The sequence below is a fragment of the Thalassophryne amazonica genome, chromosome 12 (genome assembly GCF_902500255.1).
Source record: "Thalassophryne amazonica chromosome 12, fThaAma1.1, whole genome shotgun sequence".
NCBI classification, from domain to species: domain Eukaryota; kingdom Metazoa; phylum Chordata; class Actinopteri; order Batrachoidiformes; family Batrachoididae; genus Thalassophryne; species Thalassophryne amazonica.
The window spans coordinates 45092903-45111981 of NC_047114.1; the positions used below are offsets into that span (position 1 = coordinate 45092903).

General features: G+C 39.9%; 1 long non-coding RNA gene across 1 annotated transcript in view; it reads right to left on the minus strand.

Annotated features, from left to right (window-relative positions):
• The window catches only part of LOC117522063, a 61050-nt gene extending 47543 nt beyond the window's left edge, over positions 1-13507 (minus strand). The window contains exon 1 of the long non-coding RNA XR_004564135.1: positions 13424-13507. This is a non-coding gene — a long non-coding RNA (uncharacterized LOC117522063). The remainder of the gene's footprint in view (positions 1-13423) is intronic.
• Between the last annotated feature and the right edge of the window lie 5572 nt (positions 13508-19079).

The window sequence follows — 19079 nt, forward strand, 5'->3', positions numbered from 1 at the left end:
AACAAAAGAACGCTCCAACACATCACTAGTATTTTGTTGCACCACCTCTGGCTTTTATAACAGCTTGCAGTCTCTGAGGCATGGACTTAATGAGTGACAAACAGTACTCTTCATCAATCTGGCTCCAACTTTCTCTGATTGCTGTTGCCAGATCAGCTTTGCAGGTTGGAGCCTTGTCACGGACCATTTTCTTCAACTTCCACCAAAGATTTTCAATTGGATTAAGATCCGGACTATTTGCAGGCCATGACATTGACCCTATGTGTCTTTTTGCAAGGAATGTTTTCACAGTTTTTGCTCTATGGCAAGATGCATTATCATCTTGAAAAATGATTTCATCATCCCCAAACATCCTTTCAATTGATGGGATAAGAAAAGTGTCCAAAATATCAACGTAAACTTGTGCATTTATTGTTGATGTAATGACAGCCATCTCCCCAGTGCCTTTACCTGACATGCAGCCCCATATCATCAATGACTGTGGAAATTTACATGTTCTCTTCAGGCAGTCATCTTTATAAATCTCACTGGAACGGCACCAAACAAAAGTTCCAGCATCATCACCTTGCCCAATGCAGATTCGAGATTCATCACTGAATATGACTTTCATCCAGTCATCCACAGTCCACGATTGCTTTTCCTTAGCCCATTGTAACCTTGTTTTTTTTTTGTTTAGGTGTTAATGATGGCTTTCGTTTAGCTTTTCTGTATGTAAATCCCATTTCCTTTAGGCGGTTTCTTACAGTTCGGTCACAGACGTTGACTCCAGTTTCCTCCCATTCGTTCCTCATTTGTTTTGTTGTGCATTTTCAATTTTTGCGACATATTGCTTTAAGTTTTCTGTCTTGACACTTTGATGTCTTCCTTGGTCTACCAGTATGTCTGTAAACAACCAACATCTTTTGCAACATTGCGTGATGATTTACTCTCTTTTAAGAGTTTGATAATCCTCTCCTTTGTTTCAATTGACGTCTCTCGTGTTGGAGCCATGATTCATGTCAGTCCACTTGGTGCAACAGCTCTCCAAGGTGTGTTCACTCCTTTTTAGATGCAGACTAATGAGCAGATCTAATGTGATGCAGGTGTTAGTTTTGGTGATGAAAATTTACAGGGTGATTCCATAATTTATTCCTCAGAATTGAGTGAGTCCATATTTTTGTCCCTCTGCTTGGTCTAAAAACGTAACCGTTACTGACTGCCACAATTTTTTTTTCCTGATTTCTTATAGTGTTTCTTAAAGCCAGAAAGTTGCCATTTGAAATGACTTTAGTTTTGTGTCATGTCTGTCATCTGCTTTTTTTCTACAAAATTAAACAACTGAATGAACATCCTCCGAGGCCGGTGATTCCATAATTATTGCCAGGGGTTGTATACACCATTTTGAAACACTTTCAAATCAGCAGCAAGACACTGATGTGTTTCACACAAAACACTGAAGTCAGTATATATATAATATATATATAAGCGCTGAAAGTTACAGTAGTTAGCAACAAAAGTGTTATTTCCCTGTTTTTGTTTTTATTCTTTTTTCAACAAAGAAAAATACATTTCTTACAAATACCTAAAGAAAAATAGAGTACTATACAATTCAAATTCGCACCAGCATGGAACAATATTCTTGACCGTGTGTAATGATTCCTGATAATTTACCAGCAACACGTGCCATTAATCAGAACGCATGGCATGCTCAGTTGTGACCTTCATGACATGAGGTGAAATGAGGGTGGTGTGAGACATTCGTGGAAGATTTTTTTGACAGCCAAAAACAAGCTCCACGAAAATCACGAATATCATGCACCAACACACACTATTAAGAAACCTATTCAGATGTGTTAAGTCAAGAATGTCAGGAATGTGCCAAGAATGATTCAAATATGACATTCGTAGTGCGTCCTGCCTATGTGTAAACGCAGCATTATGAGCAACAACTTCCTGTTGTAGCAAGTCACCTGCAGGTTAATGTATTTCCAAAGTTTGTACAAACAAATGTGTTGAAAGTCCTCAGGCCCTCCCACAAATGAGCATTGATTGTGATTTCTGCAGACACAGTGGGAGTGTGTTAAAGTGAAACACACAGAAATTAAAAACAAAAAAGAAAAGAAATATTTGAAATGAAAGTGCACATTTTGTAAGAAATATTGCTTTGTATAGCATGAATATTAGATAATGTTAACTTGTAAATATAACTTGTTAGGATATGAAAAAATAGATTTTGTTTCTGGTCCATTTTCTTTTTAAATCATTTTTTCCCTTCTTTTTGCTGTGTTTCCCCATGAAATGATAAATTAAGGGATGATTTGGTTTTCCCATAGTCAACTTCTTAAGGTTTTTCTTATTGGTAATTTTTGTTTTTATGATCTTACATTTTATGTTCTAATGTAATTCTTCATACTATGTTGTTACTGGAAATGACAGTGATGAAACTGATGAAATAATGTTCAGGTGGAATAGTTTGTGTTGTGCTTTTAGTCCATGAGCCACCCATCAATTTTGACCTAATCAGTACCACTTAAAGGGAAGAAACGACACTTGGAATCCAGCCTCAGTGTCTCATGACCTACACAAAAATGTATGATAGCCATCCCAGGGTGGTAGCTGTACCCAGGTAGGGGTCAATGAAGAATTACACAGAGGTCAAACTTTAAAAATGCTCCAGTCATGTTGAAAACTATATCACATTACTTGTCTGATCATAATGATTCCAAAAAGGTATAGTTTGGACTATCTATGACGGAATGTTCTGGAGTTATGGGGTAAAAATGGTGACAAAGGTCAGTTTCAGTTTGTACAGGGGTCAAAATTTAAAGTTGCTCCAATTTCAGTAAAAAATGATGCAAATTATTGGTTGAAATAAAAGGATTATTAAATGGAATAGTTTGGACTGTGCTGAATGTTTGGTCTCCAAAGTAAAGGTCAAACAAGGTCAACATCCATTGGATTCTATGACATGTGACATATGTTACCCTGTAACATGAAAACTAAGCATGACAGATGGAGCAAACTATTCCTTATTAGAACCCTATTAAACCAAATAATAATTTTTGCTGTTTTTACCCCATAACTCCAGAACATTCCGTCATAGATAGTCCAAACTATACCTTTATGAAATTTATATATATATATATATATATATATATATATATATATATTTATATATATTTATTGGTAATTATTGGTGTGTGTATATATATATATATATATATATATACACACATATATATATATATATGTGTGTGTGTGTGTATGTATATATATTATTATTGTTATATTATTGTTATGGTTACTGGCGACTCTGTTTTGAGAAATGTGAAGTTAGCGACACCAGCAACCATACTCAATTGTCTTCCGGGGGCCAGAGCAGGCGACATTGAAGGAAATTTGAAACTGCTGGCTAAGGCTAAGCGTAAATTTGGTAAGATTGTAATTCACGTCGGCAGTAATGACACCCGGTTACGCCAATCGGAGGTCACTAAAATTAACATTGAATCGGTGTGTAACTTTGCAAAAACAATGTCGGACTCTGTAGTTTTCTCTGGGCCCCTCCCCAGTCGGACCGGGAGTGACATGTTTAGCCGCATGTTCTCCTTGAATTGCTGGCTGTCTGAGTGGTGTCCAAAAAATGAGGTGGGCTTCATAGATAATTGGCAAAGCTTCTGGGGAAAACCTGGTCTTGTTAGGAGAGACGGCATCCATCCCACTTTGGATGGAGCAGCTCTCATTTCTAGAAATCTGGCCAATTTTATAAAATCCTCCAAACCGTGACTATCTAGGGTTGGGACCAGGAAGCAGAGTTGTAGTCTTACACACCTCTCTGCAGCTTCTCTACCCCTGCCATCCCCTCATTACCCCATCCCCGTAGAGACGGTGCCTGCTCCCAGACCACCAACTCAACAAAAATATAAACGCAACACTTTTGGTTTTGCTCCCATTTTGTATGAGATGAACTCAAAGATCTAAAACTTTTTCCACATACACAATATCACCATTTCCCTCAAATATTGTTCACAACCCAGTCTAAATCTGTGATAGTGAGCACTTCTCCTTTGCTGAGATAATCCATCCCACCTCACAGGTGTGCCATACCAAGATGCTGATTAGACACCATGATTAGTGCACAGGTGTGCCTTAGACTGCCCACAATAAAAGGCCACTCTGAAAGGTGCAGTTTTATCACACAGCACAATGCCACAGATGTCGCAAGATTTGAGGGAGCGTGCAATTGGCATGCTGACAGCAGGAATGTCAACCAGAGCTGTTGCTCGTGTATTGAATGTTCATTTCTCTACCATAAGCCATCTCCAAAGGCGTTTCAGAGAATTTGGCAGTACATCCAACCAGCCTCACAACCGCAGACCACGTGTAACCACACCAGCCCAGGACCTCCACATCCAGCATGTTCACCTCCAAGATCGTCTGAGACCAGCCACTCGGACAGCTGCTGAAACAATCGGTTTGCATAACCAAAGAATTTCTGCACAAACTGTCAGAAACCGTCTCAGGGAAGCTCATCTGCATGCTCGTCGTCCTCATCGGGGTCTCGACCTGACTCCAGTTCGTTGTCGTAACCGACTTGAGTGGGCAAATGCTCACATTCGCTGGTGTTTGGCACGTTGGAGAGGTGTTCTCTTCACGGATGAATCCCGGTTCACACTGTCCAGGGCAGATGGCAGACAGCGTGTGTGGCGTCGTGTGGGTGAGCGGTTTTCTGATGTCAATGTTGTGGATCGAGTGGCCCATGGTGGCGGTGGGGTTATGGTATGGGCAGGCATCTGTTATGGATGAAGAACACAGGTGCATTTTATTGATGGCATTTTGAATGCACAGAGATACCGTGACGAGATCCTGAGGCCCATTGTTGTGCCATACATCCAAGAACATCACCTCATGTTGCAGCAGGATAATGCATGGCCCCATGTTGCAAGGATCTGTACACAATTCTTAGAAGCTGAAAATGTCCCAGTTCTTGCATGGCCGGCATACTCATCGGACATGTCACCCATTGAGCATGTTTGGGATGCTCTGGACCGGCGTATATGACAGCGTGTACCAGTTCTTGCCAATATCCAGCAACTTCGCACAGCCATTGAAGAGGAGTGGACCAACATTCCACAGGCCACACTTGACAACCTGATCAACTCTATGCGAAGGAAATGTGTTGCACTGCATGAGGCAAATGGTGGTCACACCAGATACTGACTGGTATCCCCCCAATAAAACAAAACTGCACCTTTCAGAGTGGCCTTTTATTGTGGACAGTCTAAGGCACACCTGTGCACTAATCATGGTGTCTAATCAGCATCTTGGTATGGCACACCTGTGAGGTGGGATGGATTATCTCAGCAAAGGAGAAGTGCTCACTATCACAGATTTAGACTGGTTTGTGAACAATATTTGAGGGAAATGGTGATATTGTGTATGTGGAAAAAGTTTTAGATCTTTGAGTTCATCTCATACAAAATGGGGGCAAAACCAAAAGTGTTGCGTTTATATTTTTGTTGAGTGTATTTAAGCATAAAAATTCAAAAAGAAAAAATAATATAGCACCTTCAACTGCACCACAGACTAAAACAGTTAAATGTGGTCTATTAAACATTAGATCTCTCTCTTCTAAGTCCCTATTAGTAAATGATATAATAATTGATCAACATATTGATTTATTCTGCCTTACAGAAACCTGGTTACAGCAGGATGAATATGTTAGTTTAAATGAGTCAACACCCCCGAGTCACACTAACTGCCAGAATGCTCGTAGCACGGGCCGAGGCGGAGGATTAGCAGCAATCTTCCACTCCACCTTATTAATTAATCAAAAACCCAGACAGAGCTTTAATTCATTTGAAAGCTTGACTCTTAGTCTTGTCCATCCAAATTGGAAGTCCCAAAAACCAGTTTTATTTCCACCTGGTCGTTACTGTGAGTTTCTCTGTGAATTTTCAGAACTTTTGTCTGACTTAGTGCTTAGCTCAGATAAGATAATTATAGTGGGCGATTTTAACATCCACACAGATGCTGAGAATGACAGCCTCAACACTGCATTTAATCTATTGTTAGACTCGATTGGCTTTGCTCAAAATGTAAATGAGTCCACCCACCACTTTAATCATACCTTAGATCTTGTTCTGACTTATGGTATGGAAATTGAAGACTTAACAGTATTCCCTGAAAACCCCCTTCTGTCTGATCATTTCTAAATAACATTTACATTTACTCTGATGGACTACCCAGCAGTGGGGAATAAGTTTCATTACAGTAGAAGTCTTTCAGAAAGTGCTGTAACTAGGTTTAAGGATATGATTCCTTCTTTATGTTCTCCAATGCATATACCAACACAGGGCAGAGTAGCTACCTAAACTCTGTGAGTGAGATAAATTATCTCGTCAATAGTTTTATATCCTCATTGAAGACAACTTTGGATGCTGTAGCTCCTCTGAAAAAGAGAGCGTTAAATCAGAAGTGCCTGACTCCGTGGTATAACTCACAAACTTGCAGCTTAAAGCAGATAACCCGTAAGTTGGAGAGGAAATGGCATCTCACTAATTTAGAAGATCTTCACTTAGCCTGGAAAAAGAGTCTGTTGCTCTATAAAAAAGCCCTTCGTAAAGCTAGGACATCTTACTACTCATCACTAATTGAAGAAAATAAGAACAACCCCAGGTTTCTTTTCAGCACTGTAGCCAGGCTGACAAAGAGTCAGAGCTCTATTGAGCCGAGTATTCCTTTAACTTTAACTAGTAATGACTTCATGACTTTTTTTGCTAATAAAATTTTAACTATTAGAGAAAAAATTACTCATAACTATCCCAAAGACATATCGTTCTCTTTGGCTGCTTTCAGTGATGCCAGTATTTGGTTAGACTCTTTCTCTCCGATTGTTCTGTCTGAGTTATTTTCATTAGTTACTTCCTCCAAACCATCAACATGTCTATTAGACTCAATTCCTACCAGGCTGCTCAAGGAAGCCCTACCATTAATTAATGCTTTGATCTTAAATATGATCAGTCTATCTTTATTAGTTGGCTATGTACCACAGGTTTTAAGGTGGCAGTAATTAAACCATTACTTAAAAAGCCATCACTTGACCCAGCTATCTTAGCTAATTATAGGCCAATCTCCAACTTTCCTTTTCTCTCAAAGATTCTTGAAAGGGTAGTTGTAAAACAGCTAACTGATCATCTGCAGAGGAATGGTCTATTTGAAGAGTTTCAGTCAGGTTTTAGAATTCATCATAGTACAGAAACAGCATTAGTGAAGGTTACAAATGATCTTCTTATGGCCTCGGACACTGGACTCATCTCTGTGCTTGTTCTGTTAGACCTCAGTGCTGCTTTTGATACTGTTGACCATAAAATTTTATTACAGAGATTAGAGCATGCCATAGGTATTAAAGGCACTGCGCTGCGGTGGTTTGAATCATATTTATCTAATAGATTACAATTTGTTCATGTAAATGGGGATTCTTCTTCACAAACTAAGGTTAATTATGGAGTTCCACAAGGTTCTGTGCTAGGACCAATTTTATTCACTTTATACATGCTTCCCTTAGGTAGTATTATTAGACAGCATTGCTTAAATTTTCATTGTTACGCAGATGATACCCAGCTTTATCTATCCATGAAGCCAGAGGACACACACCAATTAGCTAAACTGCAGGATTGTCTTACAGACATAAAGACATGGATGACCTCTAATTTCCTGCTTTTAAATTCAGATAAAACTGAAGTTATTGTACTTGGCCCCACAAATCTTAGAAACATGGTGTCTAACCAGATCCTTACTCTGGATGGCATTACCCTGATCTCTAGTAATACTGTGAGAAATCTTGGAGTCATTTTTGATCAGGATATGCAATTCAATGTGCATATTAAACAAATATGTAGGACTGCTTTTTTGCATTTGCGCAATATCTCTAAAATTAGAAAGGTCTTGATTCAGAGTGATGCTGAAAAACTAATTTATGCATTTATTTCCTCTAGGCTGGACTATTGTAATTCATTATTATCAGGTTGTCCTAAAAGTTCCCTGAAAAGCCTTCAGTTAATTCAAAATGCTGCAGCTAGAGTACTAGCGGGGACTAGAAGGAGAGAGCATATCTCACCCATATTGGCCTCTCTTCATTGGACAGACGAAATTTATGGACATCAATGGATGAGTTTGGATGGACAGTGGTGAATTTAAAAGCATTTTTGAAGAAACGAGGAAAAGAAAAAAGGAGTTGGTGGCACAAACGTTCACAATTGAAGAAATGAAGGCATTCTCTTGCTGGACTCTGAACAAGTTGTCCAACAAAACCAGAACTTAGTACCAGTGATGGAGAAATGATAACAGACCACATGAAGACTAACAAAGACAGGTAAACGGGGAGAAGGACGGAGTGTGCCGTTAAACGTCTAAATTTCTACAATATATTTTTAATTTATTTGACTGAATTCAGAAAGTATTAATAGTGCTTCACTTTCATTTTGTTATGAAACAGACTTATTCCAAAATGGAGTAAATTCATTTTTTCCCTTCACAATTCTACTCACAACACCCCATAATGACAACATGAAAAAGTTTTTTTTTTATTTTTGCAAATTTATTAAAAATAAGCCAAAAAAAAATCACACGTACACATCACATCACATTATGGGTTTTTTTTCCCCATAATTCTTAACCCTCTGGGGCCAACGGCATTGTATACAATGGCTGCGACTAAGATTTACTAATTTATCAATAACTTTTTAATGATATGAGATAGAAACATACTTTTTGTGCTGAAAAGTTAGCTCCGCCGACTTTTGAGCCAGCCGTCCACCATCTTTGTACTCCTCATAGAAGCTGTGTGATGACGTGCGCAATGTGAGTGTCCAATCGGAATTGGTTCACCATCACATGGTTTTCCAAAATCCAATCGTAGGGTAGATTTACCTCACATGATAAACCAAAGATTGCTTTTAGCAATGATGTGTTACTAGTTGGTTCGTTTGAATAGCCCCCTGGCTGCTGGCTCCAGTGTGCCCTGCGCCATTACGCACAGCGATCAGTGAAAGTCATCAGAGTGAGCAGATGGAGTGCCTCTCATACAATATCACATGCTCAAACACAGAGTGTGTGAGTTTCAGAGATGCTCCACTATAGTCATTGCCTGTGAATGTTATTGAATAAGCCTGTGGCAAACTCTCTCACTCCGGCGTAAAGCACTGTTTACCATATCAGTGGAGTGAGGGGGGTGGGGCCGCTCCTTAGAGTGTAAGGAGCCAAAGTGTGAAAGCTGCTTTCAGAGCAGGACTCCAAAACACAGTAGAAGTAGAGTTTGTGATGTGACCTTTGTGTAATAGCAGACAGAAATTGCTTTGAGATGAAGACAAACAAAATGCATAGGCCATTTTGTATATATTGTTCAAAATGTGCATTTATGTTTATTGTTAGAACCTTTTGTTGTACAGTCCTTTGCACAAGAGCCCAAATTACCTTTATTAAGTGTCAAAACAGTTGTTTATTATAGTTTGCTGTGTGTTTTGAATAAATGTGTGTGGAAAATTATTTTCTGCTTTAATTTTTTCCTTTCTTATTTCTGATTGTAAACCTTTATTACACTTATAAAACACCACTATAGCATATATATTCTGAAAGTACAGGTTGTCCTGAATAAAAGAGACATAAACTTGATTGTGGGATGCAGGAAGAGCTGTTAACAGCAATAATAAAACATTTATGTCAGGCGAGTGAACTGTCCAAAAAAATACCCTCGGACCTGAGAGGGTTAAAAGCCTATATAAAGTGAACTCTTGATCCAGAATCCGGGTCTAGATCCATATCCAGATCACCTCCAAAATTTAATGGAGTCTTCCATGGCCTAATCTGTGGTGAAAATTTCATCAAAATCCATGTTGTAGTTTTGACAGTTTTTTTTCTATATATTCTCTGATATGGTCTGAGGTAATTGTTTTTTGTGACAGTTATGAAACAGTTTTGAATCAGACCATCACTGAGGAAGCAAAGGGGCAAGGGAGGAAACAAGGTCTGACAGGATGGCTGATGACCCACCATGAGACAGCAGAATTTTCAGATGCCCTACAGTCATTATGCCAAGAAAATCCACCATCAACACAAATCCATGAAGAAATACAAAAGAGTATATTAGCTCAAAATAAAAGAGATGTGCAGAAAGTTCATGAGATCATAAGTTAAAATCAAAATCCTTTTGATCTCAATATAGTATAGCCACCAAAACTCAGTATCATTGTTTGTAGTCAAGTAGGCAATGATGAGGTTAAAAAAGTCAATAACTGGGTTCTTGATCAATGATGTGCAGAAGCAAGCTGCATTAATGACCATTAGACTGTTGGAAACGGGAACCAAGAGTTTCCAGGATGCTGCACCTCTACATAAAGTTGCAATTTATGCTGATATGAGGAAAGATGTCCCTGTGGATAAGACATAGAAAATGATAGTTCTGAAGTGTTGACTACTTGCACCCTCCAGGCAACATGACATTGACCTGCATTCAGTTTTGTGATATGAACTCATTGTTGTGCCACCCACACTTTTCCATGATGATGGTCAGATTAGAAAAACTGTAAAAACAAAACTTGTCAACTTGAATCTACTGTAGGGGATTTTCTGCCTTCGGATCCCCTCCCTGGTGGTTTAATGGTGGTTCAATAAATTGAAGGAAGTGGACTTCAAAATCAGATGTATTAAAATGATATCTTCACGGAATGAACAGAGAGTCATTATGACAGCGCTGGACTCCTGCAGCAAGCGTTCCCCCAGGAGCTGCATGTAGGAGTCCCAACCTAGCACCCCGCCTACGTTCTTAAGCCTGTTCTCAGCCCCCTTTGCTCTGTGCATGGATCGGTAGAGCTATGTGATTGGTTGAAAAGTGTTGCATTTGATATTTATCTGTGGGTGACCCGCTCACGTTGTTTATCTGAAATGGAATGTGTCATATGAAAACCGTGTTCTGTCTGTGTGGCGTGATAAGCAAAGAACAGTATGCATCATGGTTCCTGTCACCCCAGAGCAGATATGAAGCCACCAGATAGACTGAGGACAGGGTCATGAGACATACTGTCCAACAGTACTATTTTAGAGATGTTGAGAGTTCCACCAATTGATGACTCAGCAGCATACATAATGGGTGGTACACAGTAAAATCACCAGTGTAAAACAAACACTGACAGTGTACATACAGTCCCACTCATAGGACCATATGTACACTGTCAGTGTGGACCTATTCCATCGTCAGAATGATTTTTTAGTACATTTGATAATCTGGCCAGTCTTGCCACTCACCAGGTGTTAGTCATCTTCACAAAAAAAAAAAAATAAAAAAAAAAAAATATATATATAAAAAAAAAATATATATATATATATATATATATATATATATATATATATATATATATATATATATATATATATATATATATATATATATATATATATATATATATATATATATATATATATATATGTGTGTGTGTGTGTGTGTGTGTGTATGTAACCGACATGATTCACCTCATTGGATCAGTGGTTAAGAGAGAGTGAGGAGAGGCCTGGGCTCTACTAGAAATCCAATAAGTGAGAATCGCTCAGTGCCAACCTACAGGAATTTCTTGGCAAATTTTGGAAATAAAGCTGCACTGGCAGAGTTTCTGAGTCCTCACCTGGTTCAGGTCTTTCCCCAATCAATGGTTGGAGATTCATATATTACAGGTCAACTCACCGAAAATCAGTGATGCTGGTAATGCGTTACTTAGTAACGTGTTACTCTAATCTAACCACTTTTTTTAGTAATCTAAAAAACGCGTTAATCTTTCCAAATCAGTAATCAGATTAAAGTTACTTCTCCAAGTCACTGTGCGTTACTGTTATTTTTGCATTGTGGGTCGACAGCAGCATTAAACTTGGTCCGTGGGCAGGAGGTCGGGGTTCGACTGAACTACACACTTTAAGCGAGCTGTGAGCTTTTCATCTACAGTTTTCTGCAGCAGCTACGACTCGTCCTCACCTCTTAAAGCACAGTGACAACAGCACACCTGCACTGAGCTTTACAAAGACATTTTTATGCTTTTTTTCTCCGAGCAGCTCCATATCTGCTGCTAAACACAGCTGATCCTCCGCGACGCGTCAACATCTAACGCTTTTCCATTCAAATGCACCTAAACTCTCTTTCTGAGGACCACATGATGTGAAAATGCAATAAAACTTTCTTACCTGTAAATCTGGTCATGTTTTCTGCATAAATAAATGTTATCCATTCTTTGTGCTCAAACGCCAAAGCAGGGGCGAATCCATATGGAATGGGGGCGTGGGGCAAGGATGTGCCCCCCCACAACACCCCTAGATTAAAGGTCCAGTTTTGAAGCCTTTTTTTACTACAACTACTAATACTACTTAAAATAATAATAATTTCGACAAGTAAAATGTTTAGAGAGAATTTAAATGTTAGAAAAATGTTAGAATGAATTTAATAGTTACATTTATAAACAATGTAGGTTAGAAATTGCAAGTTTTACTGTTACAGTGCTGTCAACAGTTAAATGAGGTCAAGAAAGAGGTCTTTATTTTACTTTTTATAAAACAAGTATTTATTTTCATTGAAGCCAAGAAAGGGTGACTATAAAGTGACTTTTGGCAAAACAGGTATCATTGTCATGTTGAGGTGGGTTGTTGTCAGCAGCTGGGGAAAGTAACTAAAAAAGTAACTAGTAATCTTAGTTACTTTTCCAATTGAGTAATCAGTAAAGTAAGTAACTAAGTTACTTTTTCAAGGAGTAATCAGTAATTGGATTACTTTTTCAAAGTAACTGTGGCAACACTGCCGAAAATGTATCAAAAGATGGTGCCACTGAATTAGTCCAGTTTTGCTGCACACATGAGGAAGCTGGCACTCTCATGTCAAATGATGCCACTGAGATGTCACATTATCACCAGAAGATAATTACAGATACAGATGATACTGATGTACTCATCCTTATGATTTACTTCAGCGATGAGGGAATGTTAGCTCCAAAAGTGTACTTGCACACTGGCAGATACGCCAGTGATGAAAGGTTCATTGCATTACACGAGGTGGCTGAGCCACTTTAATCTGATACCTATGAAACATTACCAGCAGCTCATGTTTTGACAGGCTGTGACAGCACTACTACTCTTCATCAGCTTGGAAAGCAATCAATGTACACAACTCTGACAAACCATGTGTCCAATTTGCCTTAGGCTCTGCATTTATTGGGAGTTTTGTTTGAGCTCAGGATTATTATTCTGTTGCCTAGCATTTCCTTCTTCAGTTGCACAAGGTAAAATGCAAGCTTCTTGCAAAATTACTCCCATTATTTGAATGCAATTTAAACTGACAAACCCTGTTGTGCCATCCTCCCACTTCCCCAAAGAGAAAATGCTTTCAAGCATCATGTAAAATGAACCAAGTACCAACCTGCAGTATAGGTAATAGTCATCAGGTTCAACTTCAACTCTGTAATCTCATTGACAGCAGATGAGCCTATCGAGAGAGATGATTGGTTCCAGGGCATTTTGAAGGAACCAGCTCCAGTTAAAGTGAGGGATGTCCCACATTTGAACTGTATTGTCACTTCCTGCAAGAACTGAAGGAAGTGTGACTCTCTGATATCATGTATGAATTGTACAGATGTGTTTTTGTACAGACTGTAATACCAGTCAACATGTCACATTCTTCAGAAGAGAAATTTGATAATAATGACTAGGTTCCTGTTCACACGGAAGACGGTGCCATAACTTGTTTTTGATATTTGAGTGCACAGCTACTCACGTGCACATTTTTTTTTAAAATAACTGTCTGCTTCAATTGGAGAAATTCTTAAATTAATACTTGTGATTCTTTACAGATACAGTTGTGCTCAAAAGTTTACATACCCTGGCAGAATATTTGATTTTTTGGACATTTTTCAGAGAATATGAATGATAACACAAAAACTTTTTTTCTCACTCATGGTTAGTGGTTGGGTGACGCCATTTATTGTCAAACAACTGTGTCTACGCTTTTTAAATCATAATGACAATATAAACTACCCAAATGACTGATCAAAAGTTTACATACCCCTGTTCTTAGGGCCGCGTCACACTGAGCATGAATGAAGCCAAATCAGGCGAAATAAGGGGGGAAAAAAACACAATTTATGCCACATCTGGGAGGAATTAAGAAATGCACAAGCATGCCGTCTGAATACTCAGAGTGTGCACCGACCCGCCTCCAGTGATCCCTGCACATGCCGAATGTAATAGTTCCTGAGTGCAGTTTGAATGCAGGTGGAACTAAGTATGCATCCCAACATGCTGTCAGAATGCAGTAAGAATAATATCCCCGTCACACCAGAGGCCGAATGAGCCCAAACGCTGTCCGAATGGAAGTTCGACCCACATTCAGGAAGTGTTGATGTGCAGTCGAAAACATCGGACAGCATTCTGAGCAGGCTAAACAGGCAGGCACAGTTGTGCGGCCATCCCGAATGTGGAGCACATGTTCTCTACATTCGAGGTGGAAAAATGTCATACAGCAGTCGAGGTGGACTCTGAATATTCTCATGGCATCAAAACAGCATTTAAAGCAATCTGATCGTGGCGGGGGGTGAATTTGAGGCAGGCCACATCACATCCACCCAGAATGGTCCTCCTCCACAGCGCGCTGCAGAGGACCTCCGCTGCAGGTGCAGGGTACAATTGTACAACATCATTGCAAATGTCATCATTCACTGGCCGTATATCATTATTATATTCTGAGGAATACATCATACATATATGTGAGCTAGGACTAAATCCCTCACATGTGCTCTCTCTCTCTCCCCCTCTCTCCCTCTACAGGTGATCAGCTGTTTAGCAGACAGCCGGACACCCGCTATCCAGACAGGCTCATGTACGCGCACCGAAGCAATCAAATGATGTGAGCCCACGCAGGAGCACCGCGGGATCAAATGGATGAATTATTTCGTTGTGGATGCCGCATCTGCCCTCCGATCATGGCGGATGTCACCATCCCACTTTGCACCCATGTCACACGGATGACATGACAGCTGAGGTCTGCAGTGTGGCAGGTGGTCACCGTGTGATGGGAAGCACGTCTGGAGGCATTCCAAAGGTGATTACTTACTTTATTTACATTGATGTGCCTTGGTAAAGGCCCCTTCACACGTAGGGTGACGTTTGGTCGACGTCTGCTCAAATACACCAAAACAGCGTGAAACAGTTCAAAATTTGCGCACCACGAAACATCACATCAACAGGAAGGCGTGCACTAACTCTCGCACTGGGTTCGTGCACGCTGGTGTCTTTTGAGCAGGAACAGTGGGAGATGCAGCACATGGCGCCACTTATGTGGAAGAAATAAAAAATCAAACCAGCTGGTACAACATCGTGCCACTTATGTGGAATAATAATAAAAAAAAGAAACTAACACACCACCCCCCGACGCGAACTCGTGCTTTTCAAAAGCTCTGATTAACAGTCAGTGACTTTACCACTGAGCTATGGAGCTGTTCTTTGAAAGCTGCGGGAATCTGACTCATATCAGGAAGGACATGGAAGTATTACAAAAAAAATTAAAATCACACACCATATAAAAACACCGCATTTATCAAGTGAGGAATACAAATATGATCCGTCTGTTCCTCTGTAAATGACCCATAGTCACAGACATACAGTCATGAAATGACATGAATGAGAAGCAGTTCACTCGTCTCATTCAAGTCCACATCTGCTGGTGCGTCTCCAACTGGCCGCACGCACGTGTCTTGTGGACGACGTGCTGCAGGACACCGCGTGATGTGTTACAGAACTCACGTGGGTGACGTGATTGCCTGCTGCATGTTCTGATCTGAGTCCATTTCAACCTGGGAGCAGCCTGTCCATGTGCGAGCCGTGCGCGCGTATGCGCGCTCACTGCAGCACATCGCCACAGTGATATATGTTTGTATTTATTTATTTATGTCCACTGTGAGAGGGTGCGATGGGTTCGCACAGTGCACACTTTGTCTTTCAGATGCTTGTGTGTGCAGATAGTTGTCGCAACAGATGTACGAGGCGTTGGAGGCAGGGATGACATTAAACAGTTTGCATACGATTCCTGCGTCATGCGCAGTAAGTGTGCACTTCGTCCAAACTTCGTACTATGTGTGAAGGGGCCCTAAACAGTTGCATCGTCAGGCCTTAGATTTGGAATATGTATCGGTAATTATATGTTCATCACATCTGTGACACTGCGTCCACAAGCGCTGTGCATCAGCGCGTCACGGAGACATGCTGATGCACAACGCAGCTATCTGGATAGGGTGTACATGAGGTGTACACTCTGACACATCAGATGGACTGACAATGTATCTGTGATATCATGCTCATTCTGAACATAACTCCACGATCACAGAAGCCGCGTGAAGGCAGAATAACTTTCTGTCTTCAGAATGTTATTTTTCTTTTTTCTAAAAATCATCAAACTGTGTAATTCATATCAGACAAGACAAGAGTAGTGCATAAAACATCACAAAATAAATTCCCAGCCTTCCATTTCATAGTTCGCAGTCCCCAAGGGTTTAGAAAACTGTGGTTGTGATTTGTTGGTTGGGGGTGAGAGGTCATCTGAAAAACTGTGGCCTCTGCTGCAACAGTAAAACACTTATACATGTGTGACTTAAAAGTTCCACAATAACAGTCGATGTGTGTTATACCTGATATTTAATGGACTGGTAGAAATCCAATCACAATCCAAAGTGTACAAGTCTGAAATTAAAGTAATTCTAATTAGATTTGTGGCAGTTGCACAGAAAGAAGCAGAACAGATCCCATCTGGTTTGCATGAAAAATAACCAACTTTTCTCAAAAGAGAGAAAAAGGTTTGGGAGTAATTGTAATGGTCAAATGACTTGTTTTGGGGAGAATGGGGGCTCTCTCTCACCCACCAGGTTTCTCACAGTAGAAAACCAACCTTGCGACTTCACAGACAAAGACCCAGAGTTGTGTCAATGATAGTTTTGGCTCTTGCGAAAAACATGAACTGCTTTACGACACTACTACAACACATAAACAGTTTTACTTAACCTTTTATGTGTTTTGTTCTCTTTCAACAATTTCTGGTTTTGTTCTGTTTCAACAGTTTCCTCCTCCATGACCTCCATGGCCTCTGTACTGTCAAACTAAGTTTAAGTTATTTTAAGCCATAAAATCATTTATAATAAGACCATTTTTGATAGCAGACATCAAAACCTTCACCCTGGGTTGCTTGAACCAAGCTTCTAAGGAACCGCCTATCACGTTCAGTCCTGGTGGGAAGACATGCCGGATCCACGGCAGTAGTCATCTGGGAGACTCAGTGGGTTAATCTTAACGCGGGTCAATTAAAGCAAGTAAGTAAGTACATTTTATTTATATAGCACTTTTCACAGGCAGAGAGAGCCACAAAGTGGTGCACAAAAAAGGTAGTTAAAAATAAAATACATAAAAGCACATACATTCATTGCAAAAAAAGCAAATGTAATGGTCATAAACAGCTCCCACCGCTGTAGATTAAAACGCTTGGAGAAACAAGTGTGTCTTGAGCCTACTCTTAAATGCATCAACAGAAGCAAGTGTGCAAATAGAGAGTGGGAGATCATTCCAGAGCCTCGGCACGATGACCTGGAAAGAGCGATCTCCTCTGGTCTTGTAACGGGTACGAGGGACCATGACGTGGTTCAGGTCTAATGACTTCAGGCTCCGAGAGGGAGTGTAGGGACACAACAAGTCTCTAATATAAAGGGGAGCCTGACCATGCAGAGCTCTGAAAGTCAGCACGAGGATTTTAAAGTTAAAACGATATCGCACAGGGAGCCAGTGCAGGGCTTTTAAAAGTGGAGTAATATGGCTCCCCGTTAGTCCGAGTTAGCAGCCTAGCTGCAGAATTCTGGACCTGCTGCAAGCGAGACAGCTCCTTTTGGTTTAAGCAAGAAAATAAGCTGTTACAGTAATCTAAACGCAAGGAAATAAAGGCGTGGATAATCAACTCAAGATCATCATTCGACACAATACTTCTACGTTTCCATATTTTTCACAGCTGAGAGAAACAATTCCTTGTGAGCTGTTTCGAGTGACGCTCAAGTAACATTACTTTGTCAAAGAAGGTCAGCAAAGGCTGAAAAGGACATTTCTGTCAAATTCAGTAGGTATCTAAGTTCAAATTATTTTCTGTTTAATAAATTGTTAACTTGTTTTGGCACCTGAGACTCCCGCATTTGGGTCCTTCCATTTCATTTGGGTTCCAACCGCAACACTAACTGTTGCAGCAACATCATGATATCGTGTGTACACATGTTCCTTTGCCGTCTTTACATATCCTCACCAGAATTCCCACCAACACCTTTCCATTGCATCCTTTCAATACCACAACACTGTGTGCCTTGTGCACTCTAAATAAATGATAGGTGACACACTGATTGATTGTTTGATGTAATGACATGCCTACAGAAGGCTCACAGCATAACTGAATAATGCAGACCATTAATCCAGCCATTCTGCATCCATCCATCCACTTTGCCATCACTGCCATTTTGTACTCATCGATTCCAGAATTCTCCATTGGTAACCACTGGGCAGACTCGTCAGACATTAGCTGACAAGGAACGCATTTAACAAATGAAAAAAGGATTTGTACAGGACAAAAACGGACAAGAACAGAGATCAAAATTTCGTACCCGTCACTCATACATTGAATGAATGAATTTTGAACATGTAAACAGATTAAGAAGCGGGAAAAATAATTCCAACAAAACAGTGAAGCAAGTACCTGCACGTTGCAGAACTGAGTTCACATGAAGCCCAAAGGAGTGGGCTGAATTAATAAACTTATATAGCCCCACCCCTTCTCCATAACTTAATATGATTTAACTCAACATCCAATTTCCTAAATACAACCTCATTTCCAGTGAAGTTGGGACGTTGTGTAAAATGTAAATAAAAACAGAATACAATGATTTGCAAATCCTCTTCAACCTATATTCAGTTGAATACACCACAAAGACAAGATATTTAATGTTCAAAGTGATAAACTTTATTGTTTTTGTGAAAATATTTGCTCATTTTGAAATGGATGC